This window comes from Saccopteryx bilineata, chromosome 4 (assembly GCF_036850765.1).
Source record: "Saccopteryx bilineata isolate mSacBil1 chromosome 4, mSacBil1_pri_phased_curated, whole genome shotgun sequence".
Lineage (NCBI taxonomy): Eukaryota > Metazoa > Chordata > Mammalia > Chiroptera > Emballonuridae > Saccopteryx > Saccopteryx bilineata.
This window is the reverse complement of record NC_089493.1, coordinates 91,098,669-91,111,459: the sequence shown is the minus strand read 5'-3', so window position 1 is coordinate 91,111,459 and position 12,791 is coordinate 91,098,669. Positions and strand designations below refer to the sequence as shown.

At 43.0% G+C, this 12,791-nt stretch overlaps 1 protein-coding gene across 6 annotated transcripts in view; it reads right to left on the bottom strand.

The window, feature by feature from the left end:
* Window positions 1–12,069, bottom strand: part of RPGRIP1 (RPGR interacting protein 1) — a 79,811-nt gene extending 67,742 nt beyond the window's left edge. For 5 of the 6 annotated variants that reach the window (XM_066277388.1, XM_066277389.1, XM_066277393.1 and 2 more), the window contains exon 1: window positions 12,012–12,069. The gene's annotated coding sequence lies outside the window, so the exon portion shown is untranslated. The remainder of the gene's footprint in view (window positions 1–12,011) is intronic. The other variant, XM_066277390.1, reaches the window with a different exon arrangement.
* Between the last annotated feature and the right edge of the window lie 722 nt (window positions 12,070–12,791).

Sequence of the window (12,791 nt, the reverse complement as noted above, 5' to 3'; positions counted from 1 at the left end):
TTGGGGGGAGGGGAAGCGCATCTTATGAAGCAAAAAATACAATAATCAATGTAATATATTATATTTATAGAATAAAGAACAAAAATCATATAATTATATCAATAGGCATTTGACAAATCTAACATTCTCTCACGGTAAAAATCACTTAACCAACTACTAACAGGAGGAAATTTACTCAACCTGATAAGGGTTGCAGTGGTTATAGCATCAGTCTGGGATGCTGAGGACCCAGGTTCAAAACCCCAAAATCACCAGCTTGAGCCCAAAGGTCACTGGTTTGAAGCCCAAGGTCGCTGAGCAAGGGGTCACTGGTTTGGTTATAGAGCCCCTTTCCTGATCAAGGCATATATAAAAAGAGAAAGCAATCAATGAACAATCAAGGTGCTGCAAATATGAGTTGTTTCTCATCTCTCTTCTCCCCTGTCTGTTTGTCTGCTTGTCTGTCTGTCTGTCTGTCTGTCTCGCTTAAAAAAAAAGGCCTGATAAGAGTTATCTACAAAAAAATTCAGCTAAAATTATGCTTAATAGTAAAATACTGAAAGTTCTTCCCCAAGATAAAGAAAAAGACAAGGAATTCTACTCTTGCCACTTTTTCTTCCTCTTCTCCTTCTCCTTCTTTTTCTCCTTGTCCTTGTCCTTGTCCTTCTCCTTTTCCTTCTTCTTCTTCTTTTTAAATTAAGTGAGAGGCAGGGAAGCAGAGAAACAAACTACCACATGTGCCTCAACCAACTGGGATCCACCCAGCAAGCCCCTTCCTAGGCGGTGCTCTGCCCATCTGAGGCCTCTACTCTGTTGCTCAGCAACTGAGCTATTTTAGTGCCTGAGACAAGGCCGTGGAGAAATTCTTAGTGCCCGGGGCCAACATGCTTGAACCATTTGAGCCATGGCTGCAAGAGGGGGAGAGAGAGGCTCAGTGGTAGAGCGTCGGCCTGGAGTGCAAGAGTCCTGGGTTCAATTCCCGGCCAGGGCACACAGGAGAAGTGCCCATTTGCTTCTCCACCCCTCCCTCTCTCCTTCCTCTCTGACTCTCTCTTCCCCTCCCACAGCCAAGGCTCCATTGGAGCAAAGTTGGCCCGGGCGCTGAGGATAGCTCTGTGGCCTCTGCCTCAGGTGCTAGAATGGCCCTGGTTGCAACAGAGCGACGCCCCAGATGGGCAGAGCATCGCCTCTGGTGGGCGTGCCAGGTGGATTCCGGTCAGGTGCATGCGGGAGTCTGTCTGACTGCCTCTCCGTTTCCAACTTCAGAAAAATAAAAATAAAAATAAAAAATAAAAAAAAGAGGAGGAGAGAGAGAAAGAGAGAAAGAGGAGAGGTGGAGAAACAGATGTCACTTCTACTGTGTGCCCTGACCAGGAATCAAACCCTGGACTTCTCCACGCTGGGCTGATGCTTTACTACTGAGCCAACTGGCCAGGGCCACCCTCTTGCTACTTCTAATCAATGTTTTGCAGGAGGTTTTATCCTTGGAAACTAAACATGAAAAAATAAATAAATAAAAGAATCCAGTTAGAAAGGAAGAAGTAAAACTATATTCACAGATTACGTGATCTTATATATAAAAAAATCCTAAGGAATGCACTAAAAAACTACTAGAACTAGAAAATGAGTTCAGTGAGGTTTAAGAATTAATGGTATAGCCCTGGCCGGTTAGCTCAGTGGTAGAGCGTTGGCCTGGCATGCAGAAGTCCCGGTTTCGATTCCTGGCCAGGGCACACAGGAGAAGCACCCATCTGCTTCTTCACCCCTCCTCCTCTCCTTCCTCTCTGTCTCTCTCTTCCCCTCCTGCAGCAAGGCTCCATTGGAGCAAAGATGGCCCGGGCACTGGGGATGGCTCCTTGGCCTCTGCCCCAGGCGCTAGAGTGGCTCTGGTTGCAACAGAGCGACGCGGGGGGGGGGGGGGGGCAGAGCATCGCCCCCCGGATGGGCAGAGCGTAGTCCCCTGGTGGGCGTGCCAGGTGGATCCCGGTCGGGCGCATGCGGGAGTCTGTCTGACTGTCTCGCCCCGTTTCCAGCTTCAGAAAAATACAAAAAAAAAAAAAAAAAGAATCAATGGTATTTCTATATATTATCAATGAATGGTCTGAAAATAAAATGAAGATAATTCAATTTACAATAGTATCAAAAGAATAAAATGCACAGGAAAAAATTTAACAGAGTAGAAAACTTGTAGACTAAAAACTATAAAACATTATTGAAAGAAAATAAAGAATATTTAAATATATAAAAGGACATCCCAGCATTACCAGGCAGCGGGGCAGTGGATAGAGTATCAACCTGGAATGCTGAAATCTTGGGTTTGAAACCCTGGGCTTGCCTGACCAAAGCATGTATGAGAGTGGATGCTTCCTGCTCCTGTCCCCTTCTCTCCCTCTCTCTCTCTCTCTCTCTCTCTCTCTAAAATGAATAAATAGCCTGACCTGTGGTGGCGCAGTGGATAAAGCGTTGACCTGGAAATGCTGAGGTCGCTGGTTCGAAACCCTGGGCTTGCCTGGTCAAGGCACATATGGGAGTTGATGCTTCCAGCTCCTCCCCTCCTTCTCTCTCTCTGTCTCTCCTCTCTCTCTCTCTGTCTCTCCCTCTCCTCTCTAAAATGAATAAATTAAAAAAATTAAAAATTTTTTAAAATAAATAATAGGTAAATGGTCCTGACCGGGTAACTCAGTGGATAACATGTCATCCCAGCATATTGAGATTGTGGGTTCCATCCCTGGTCAGGGCACATATTAGAAGCAATCAGCACACAGCTAATTGTAACAATAAGTTGGTGTTTCTCTCTCTCTCCCCTTGCCCTTTCCTTTATCTCTCTCAATCAATGGAGAAATAAAATATAAAAATAAATAGGTAAACAACCTAAGGAGACACCTTTAAAAATTATTAATGAACCTGACTAGGCAGTGGCACAGTGGCTAGAGCGTCAGACTGGGATGGAGGTTCGAAACCCCAAGGTCACCAGCTTGAGTGCGGGCTCATCTGGTTTGAGCACAGCTCACCAGCTTGGACCCAAGGTTGCTGGCTTGAGCAAGGGGTCACTTGGTCTCCTGTAGACCCCTGGTCAAGGCACATATGAGAAAGCAATCAACAAACAACTAAAGTGCAGCAGTGAAGAATTAATGCTTCTCTTTTCTCTCTCCCTTTCTGTCTGTCTGTTCCTATCTGTCCCTCTCTCTGTCTCTGTCACACACACAAAAGTATCTTTAAATTATTAATGAAAGGTTCAAATTTCTTAAGCAACAACCAAAAACTGAATTTTGCTGCTACATGTAAAGTGGTATCCACTTGAAGAGTTAAAGACATCAGGAGCATTCTACAGTAGACTTTTCAGTTTTCTTGGGGGAAAAGAGATTATATTCTCAGGGGCAAAATGGGAAGTGAGGTGAGGAAGGTAATGTATTCCAGTTACTGGGGTTAAATCAGTAGCTTGTACTGACATTTCAAGTTACACTTCCTAATTGAGGTTATTCTTACAATTACTTTTGAAATAACAGTGAATATATTCTTACCTTAAAACATTTATAAGGGCTCAATTATAACTTTCCTGTCTGTAGATTCTTAAATATGTACATCGTGCAACAGAAAACCAGTGAAAAGTAAATCTGCATGTCAAATGCCATGTTTTTTCAACAGCAGCAAACTAATGAGTTAATAGTTAAAACTCCAGGAAAAAATTAACTGGTTTGAAAACAAGTCTATACTGTAATAATTCTAAATATCAACCCTAGAATCCAAGTCTAAATTTCAAAAACACTTGGACTTTTTCCAAGACAAATTACAACTGCATTTGTAAGAAGACATTTTTCCAAAGAAGATATACAAATACTCCTTAAACACATGAAAGATGTTCAATGTGATTATTCATTAGGGAGTCACTTGGTCTGCTGTAGCCCCCCGGTCAAGGCACATATGAAAAATAAATCAATGAACAAGTAAGGAGCTGCAACAAGGAAATGATGTTTCTCATCTCTCTCCCTTCCAAATCAAAACAACAAAAAGAAAGAATAAATGTTTTTGTTTTTTTTTTCATTTTTCTGAAGCTGGAAACAGGGAGAAACAGTCAGACAGACTCCCGCATGCGCCGGACCGGGATCCACCCGGCACGCCCACCATGGGGCGACGCTCTGCCCACCAGGGGGCGATGCTCTGCCCATCCTGGGCGTCGCCATGTTGCGACCAGAGCCACTCTAGCGCCTGAGGCAGAGGCCACAGAGCCATCCCCAGCGCCCGGGCCATCTTTGCTCCAATGGAGCCTCGGCTGCTGGAGGGGAAGAGAGAGACAGAGAGGAAAGCGCGGCAGAGGGGTGGAGAAGCAAATGGGCGCCTCTCCTGTGTGCCCTGGCCAGGAATCGAACCCGGGTCCTCCGCACGCTAGGCCGGCGCTCTACCGCTGAGCCAACCGGCCAGGGCTCAGAATAAATGTTTTAAAAAACACAAAATACCACTTCAAAAACAAGTATTGGTGCCTGACCAGGTGGTGGCGCAGTGGATAGAGCGTCGAACTGGGATGCAGAGGACCCAGGTTCGAAACCCTGAGGTCGCCAGCTTGAGTGCGGGCTCATCTGGTTTGAGGAAAAGCCCACCAGCTTGAACCCAAGGTCGCTGGCTCCAGCAAGGGTTTACTCAGTCTGTTGAAGGCCCGCGGTCAAAGCACATATGAGAAAGTAATCAATGAACAACTAAGGTGTTGCAATGCGCAATGAAAACTAATGATTGATGCTTCTCATCTCTCTCCATTCCTGTCTATCCCTCTCTCTGATTCACTCTCTGTCTCTGTAAAAAATAAATAAATAAATAAATAAAAATTAAAAAAACCAAACAAACGAGTATTGGTGAGGATATGAAGAAATTAAAACTTTAATGCACTGTAGGTAAGAATGTTAAAGGGTGCAAGTGCAATAATTTTACAGCTCCTCAAAATGTTGTGGGTTTTTTTGTGGCAGAGACAAAGAGTCAGAGAGAGGGGCAAACAAACAGGAAGGGAGAAAGATGAGAAATATCAATTCTTTGTTGCAGCTCCTTACTTGTTCATTGTTTGATTTTTCATATGTGCCTTGACTGGGGGGCTATAGCAGACCAAGTGACCCCTTGCTCGAGCCAGCGACCTTGGGCTCAAGCTGGTGAGCCTTGCTCAAACCAAATGAGCCCATGCTCAAGCTTGCGAGCTCGGGGTCTCGAACCTGGGTCCTCCAGGTCCCAGTCGGATGCTCTATCCACTGCACCACCGCCTGGTCAGGCCAGTTCCTCAAAATGTTAAACATAGAGCTACCATATGACCAGCAATTCCACGTCCAGTTATACACCTAAAAGAAATGAAAACATATGTCCATATAAAACCTGTACACAGATGTTTATGGCAGCATTATTCAAAAATTGAAGACAACTCAAATGTTCAAATGATCAATACAGTATATAAACAAAATGTGGTATACAATGAAATATTATTCAGCAATAAAAAGAAATGAACTATTTATCAATGCTACAACATAGATGAACTTTGAAAACATTATGCTGCCTGACTTGTTTTGGCTCAATGGTTAAGGTGTCAACCTGTAATGCTGAGGTTGCCGGTTTGAATTCTTTTGCTTGCCCAATGAAGGCACGTACAGGAAGCAAATACTATAAGTTGATGCTTCCTGTTCCCCTCTCCCGTTTTCTCTCTCGGTTCACTCTCAAATCAATAAATAAAATCTTTTTTAAAAAATAGAGGAAATCTCACATATAAGGTAGCTTTTGCAATTTTGCTAAGTTACCCTGTCTTCTCAGCTTCCTTCTGTAGAGAAGTAATATGAAAGAGAAAGAAGAGGTAACGCATCACAGGCCTGGCCTTCTGGAGCAAAAGCCATTTGCAAAAATGAAGCTGGAGCGAAAGAAGTGCTGCTGTAGTTCTTTAATATCTGGACCCAGAAAAGATTGTTTTGGTCATAACCACCCCAAAATATACCACCAATGCTGTCTACCACTGTGGAGCAACTGAAAAGTACCACTAACACTTTAGAAGCCCTGTAATAAAATGGAAGTTATAAGAATGTCAGAAGAGAGCCCTGGCCGGTTGGCTCAGTTGGTTAGAGCATCATTCTGATATCCAAGATTGCAGGTTTGATCTCCAGTTAGGTACATACAAGAATCAACCAATAAATCCATAAATAAGTTTTAAAACTTATTTAAATGATTTAAAACTCTCTAAAATCAGTGTTTTAAAATGTCATAAAATAGGCCTGACCTGTGGAGGCGCAGTGGGATAAAGCGTCGACCTGGAGTGCTAAGGTTGCTGGTTCAAAACGCTGTACTTGTCTGGTCAAGGCACATATGGGAGTTGATGCTTCCTGCTCCTCCCCCTTTCTCTCTCTCTCTTTCTCTCTCTCTCTCTCTCTCTCTCTCACTCTCTCTCGTCTCTAAAATGAATTTTTAAAATGTCATAAAATAAAACCCAGTCTGGCTAGTGGTGGCTCAATGGATAGAGCATTGACTTGAAACGCTGAGGTCTCCAGTTTGAAACCCTAGGCTTGCCTGGTCAACAAGCAAGCAATGAACTAAAGTGAAGCATCTAGGAGTTGATACTTCTCACTTCACCCCCCCTCTGTAAAATCAACAAATAAAATCTTTAAAAAAAAAAAAAAAAAGAAAACCCAGGAGAGACTCAGTGAAGGCATGATGAGGAAACATCCAAAATCCAATGAAGTGGCCATTTTAATCTCTCAGAAAAAAAATAAATGTAAGGAAGGAGTATTTATCAATCAGTTTAACTCAATGGAATGAAAGACTAAAAGAACTCCCTTGCAGTAATATTCAGGTTTGCAGTACACTGGGACAAGGGTAGGTGAGTGAGGGTGAAGAGCAACCCTTTAATAGTGATAAAGGCATAAAGCCAGCTCGATGACACCAATAATTACAATTATATAGCCTTGACCTGGCCAGGTAGCTCAGTCTGTTAGAACATTGTCCCAATACTCCAAGGTTATGGGTTAGATCTCAGTCAAGGGCACATACTGGAATTTACCATTGAATGCATGGGTAAGTGAAGCAACAGACTGATGATTCTCTCTTTCCCTTCTTTTCTCTCTGAAATAAATAAATAACTAAATAAATAAATAAAAATTTAAAATCTTTTCTTTAAAATAACATATTCTGATTCTGATTTTATATTTGCCTGTAATTAAATTTGAAGAGGATGAATTGTAAACAGTGGCTGAGATCAAGAGCCTAGGAATAAGAAAGATGTGGATTCATATTCTTCCTTTGTTATGTGACCATGAACAAGTCACTTAACTACCTGTTTAGTTTTCTTTCTTATTTATAAAATAAGGAAAATACTTATTTCATGTAATAATGATGAAGATCAACTGAGACAATGCCTATAAAAAGCTGAACATGCCTGACCTGTGGTGGCGCAGTGGATAAAGCGTCAACCTGGAAATGCTGAGGTTGCCGGTTCGAAACCCTGGGCTTGCCTGGTCAAGGCACATATGGGAGTTGATGCTTTCAGCTCCTCCCCACTTCTCTCTCTCTGTCTCTCTCTTCTCTCTCTCTCTCTCTCTCCCTCTCTCTCTCCTCTCTAAAAATGAATAAATTAAAAAAAAAAAAAAAAAAAAAAAAAAAAAGCTGAACATAATGCTTGGCACTTAATACAGCCTCCATGTTTACTAAATGTTAGCTGTTTTTATTGTTTCTTCTGAACTAGTCTCTGGCCAATTGGTAATTGTGTATTGTATTTATCGGTATAAATTAATGATTTATATTACTGTATACTATACTCTTTTGTGTGTTGGTTAATATGAGTCAATTCTCTATAGCATTGATACATCATATAGTCCCTTCACTAGTCTATAAGCTCTTTTGAGATATCTTTGCATCTATAGTACTCAACATAGTACCTGGTACCTGCAGATATACAATATTTTTTCAGCAAATGTATTATTATAACATTAGATTGTGACAGACATTTTTTCTTTTGCAATTGGCTTTAATGATGTTACAAAGTTTCATATTAACCCTCCTACCTCCAAGAAAACAGTGAGATGAGAGCTATACTGGTACCACAGATTTGATTGAGAGAGCGGGGAAGGAAAAAAATTCAAAAATCAGGTGACAAATCTGCTTAAAGAAATGTCAGTCATGCCTGACCAGGTGGTGGCACAGTGAATAGAGCGTCGAACTGGGATACGGAGAACCCAGGTTTGAAACCCCAAGGTTGCTGGCTTAAGCATGGGCTCACCGATTTGAGCATGGGGTCACTGACTTGAGCATGGGATCATAGACACGACCCGATGGTCTCTGGCTTGAGAACAAAGATCGCTGGCTTGAAGTCCAAAGTTGCTGGATTGAGCAAGGGGTCACTCACTCTGCTGTAGCACCCCATCCCGCCCCAGTCAAGGCACATATGAGAAAGCAGTCAATGAACAACTAAGGTTCCGCGACAAAGAATTGATGCTTCTCATCTCTCTCCCTTCCTGTCTGTCTCTTCTTTTTTTTAATTTTATTTATTTTTTGTATTTTTCTGAAGTTGGAAATGGGGAGGCAGTCAGACAGACTCCCACATGCACCCGAGAGGGATGCATCCGGCACGCCCACCAGGGGGCGATGCTCTGCCCATCTGGGGCGTCGCTCCGTTGCAACCAGAGCCACTCTAGCACCTGAGGCAGAGGCCACAGAGCCATCCTCAGCACCAGGGCAAACCAGCTCCAATGGAGCCCTGGCTGCAGGAGGGGAAGAGAGAGACAGAGAGGAAGGAGACAGGGAGGGGTGGAGAAGCAGATGGGTGCTTCTCCTGTGTGCCCTGGCCGGGAATCAAACCCGGTACTCCTGCACGCCAGGCCAATGCTCTACCACTGAGCCAACTGGCCAGGGCCCTGTCTGTCTCTTCTTATCTGTCCCTCTCTCTGACTCTCTCTCTCTGTCTCTATCATAAAAAAAAAGAGAAAAAAAGGAAAGAAATGCCAATCACATTTAAATGGGGTAAAAGAAAGAATGCTGCAAAAGCATTCCTGTCCTTTGCGTGGCATGTGGAGGTCCCACTCTTCCCCTTGCTTTTCTCTCTTTCGTTTTCTCTTCTCTTCTCCCTAAAATCAATACATAAAATCTTTAAAAAACAAAAATAAAATGAAAATGTCGGCCTAGCGTGCGGAGGACCCGGGTTCGATTCCCGGCCAGGGCACACAGGAGAAGCGCCCATTTGCTTCTCCACCCCTCCGCCGCGCTTTCCTCTCTGTCTCTCTCTTCCCCTCCCGCAGCCAAGGCTCCATTGGAACAAAGATGGCCCGGGCGCTGGGGATGGCTCTGTGGCCTCTGCCTCAGGCGCTAGAGTGGCTCTGGTCGCAACATGGCGACGCCCAGGATGGGCAGAGCATCGCCCCCTGGTGGGCAGAGCGTCGCCCCTGGTGGGCGTGCCGGGTGGATCCCGGTCAGGCGCATGCGGGAGTCTGTCTGACTGTCTCTCCCTGTTTCCAGCTTCAGAAAAATGAAAAAAAAAAAAAAAGAAAAGAAAATATTCCTATCCTTTAAAAAGGACACTGTGGTGGCGCAGTGGGTGAATGCGTGGACCTAGAATGCCGAGATTGCTGGTTCAAAACCCTGGGCTTACCTGGTCAAAGCACATAAAAGAAGCAACTACTAAGAACTGATGCTTCCTGCTCCCCACACCTTTTCTCTCTCTCTCCCCCTTCTCTGACATCAATAAATAAGAGCTTAAAAATAAATAAATAAATAAATAAATAAATAAATTTTAAAAGAAAAATAAAAGTTCAAGGATTAATAGGTTTGTGTGACAAAATATAAAAAGTAGTGTTTTGGGGAGGTTTTTTAGAAGTAGGATTTTAACATTTCAATTTAATATGGATTAGGAATTCCAGTCTTTCTGTATAAAGAATTAACTTTAACAGTTCCAATATAAACTCAAGTCTCTGAAAGGGAGGCTTGCAGTTGGGCTCCTTTGAGTGGAAGGTCTTAGGGAAGAAAGAGACAAATTATTAAAAGAGCCTTACGGAAAATAGTTTTCCAGTGAGTCAGGGAACTCAGGAGAAGCTGATCTTAAATAAGAGGATAGAGGCAAATGAGATGAAGCACTGAGAAAGAAACTTGGAGCAGAGCTGAAGGAAAGCTGTGGAAAGTGTAGGCTCTCTTAATTGCAGCGTCTATTATGTGAATGTTCATAAAGGATGACAGGAGCTCCTGGAATTTGGATTGAACTTAATTTGACTAATATTACTGTGTGTCCATTTTCTTCAGTTGCAACAAGAAGACATACAGAGCCCTTACTCTCAGGTAGTGAATAAGTAGAAAATGAGAAAAAATATTTGTTTAACTGTAAGGTAAAATACATAAAGTCAATCAGGGAAGAACAATCAGAGAGTGGAAAGCAAGACTGAGATTCACATTCACTTGAAGGATCAAATAAAGCATTATGGAGGGAAGATCATTACACTCCAGGAAGGATTTTGGCAGCTGGAGACACAAAATGTTTGATACAAAGAGGACAGTTTGGGTAAAGTCAGGGATAGACAAAGAGCAGGGTGGTCTTGCAAAATAGCAGGTAGGTATGACATGTCTGAGAAAGAGTTGTGAGAATTTTTTTTTAAATTTAGTGTGTGTGTGTGAGAGAGAGGGACAGACAGATAGGAAGGGAGAGAAATGAGAAGCAGTAGCTCATAGTTGTGACACCTTAGTTGTTCGTTGATTATTTTCTCATATGTCCCTTGATGGCTGGGGGACTGGACTTCAGTCAAGCCAGTGACCCCTGCACAAGCCAGTAACCTTAGGCTTCAAGACAGTGGCCTTTGGGCTCAAGTCAATGAGCATGGGGTCATGTCTATGATCCCACGCTCAAGCCAATGACCTTGGAGCTTTGAACCTGGGATCTCAGCATCCAAGGTTGACGCTCTATCCACTGCGCCACCAGCTGGTCAGGTGAACTGTGAAAATTTAAGTGCATATTTGGATGACCTTGCATTTAAAATAGAGGTGTTTGACTCTGGCCAGGTGGCTCAGTGGATAAAGTGATGACCTGACACACCACAGGTTGTGGTTTCAATGCCTCCCCCCAGTCAGGGCATGTATGAGAAGCAATCAATGAATATACAACTAAAATGGAAAAACTAAGAGAAACAATAAATTGATGCTTTCCTCTCTCTCTCTTCCCTTCATCACCCCTCCTCTTCCTCTCAGATCAATGGGAAATTTTTTTTTAAATAAAATGAGATGTTTTATTTATTTTGTCAAAATGGCCAACAATTTATACATTTTGGGCACAAGAGCATTACAGTTAGAACTGCAGAAGAGCTTTAGGAAGATTCACTGGCTATTAATGAGCTACTAAGACTGGCAGAGAGGAGGAATATTAAGAGGATATTGCCACAGTTCAGGCAAAAGGCTTTGAACTAGAAAGGATAACAGACTGGGATGGATCACAAAGACCCCCGAACGAAGGAGAATCAAAAGACTTGACAATTAGTTGGATGTGGGATGGAGTAGAGAATGACAGGATTAAAGATGACCTAGTGCCTGACCAGGCGGTGGCGCAGTGGATAAAGCATCAAACGGGGACGCAGAGGACCCAGGTTCAGAAACCCTAGGTTGCTAACTTGAGCACAGGGTCGCTGGCTTGAGTGTGGGATCATGGACATGACCCCATAGTCGCTGGCTTAAACCCAAAGGTCGCTGGCTTGAGGAAGGGGTCACTTGCTCTGCTGTCACCCCCGGGGCAAGGCACATATGAGAAAGCAATCAATGAACAACTATGGTTCCACAGTGAAGAACTGATGGCTTCTCATCTCTCTCTCCCTTCCTGCCTATTGTCCCTATCTGTCCCTCTCCCTGTCTCTTTCCCTCTCTGCCTATATCACACACACACACACACACACACACACACACACACACACACACACACACACGATCTAGTGATGTTGTACCTGATGTCTGGCAGACTGGTGGCACAATACAAAATGAATAAACTTATCTCACTGTTCTCAAAAACACCCCATGGAAAGAAATGGGAGCCCATAAATATGTATTAGATATAAACTTACAGTTTTTGCTTCCTCCAGAGAGCTCCCTCTAATTCTTTCCTCTGACTTTTGTGGTGTCCTCTAATGCTCTAGAATCCTCTTGTCTGCCGGGCTTCTTAAGAGAGGAGTTAATGCAGTTCTGTTTAGCTCTTAAGATGTTAACTCTTTGTAGATCAGAGTATGAGGGCTGTGCTTTTTCTCTGTGCATGTCGTAGTTGGAGAAAAAAAAGATTTGAGAAAAGAAAGAAAAGATTCGTTAATATATCAACTTCTCAACTAAAACTAGAGCTGAAAGCATGATTATTTCATGCGTGGTACCACAGTTGTTGGTGTTGGGAGAATGATCTTTAAATCTTTCTATGAAGGGTAACAACAGGAGGAGATATTCTGGAACCCTGAGATCTTTTTGAAGAGAACAAACCTTGCTCCATTAGTGGGATCAATGGGCCTACTCAGTCCACATGTGCCAGAACCCTCAGAATGTGCATCTCCCATTTTACTGTGACCATAATCTCCAAACCAAACATTGGAATGTAGTTATGCAACAACAGGACTTAATATTTAAAAATTAATTGTTCTTAAAAATTCTGCCTGATTGGTCACTGCATTCATATTACATATTAAGTGAAATATAATCATAATTGTTATATTAAATTTTCACTTTAAAAAATTCTTTTGCCTAACCAGACGGTGGCGCAGTGGATACAGCATCGGACTGGGATACGGAGAACCCAGGTTCAAGACCCTGAGGTCGCCAGCTTGAGCGCGGGCTCATCTGGTTTGAGCAAAGCTCACCAGTTT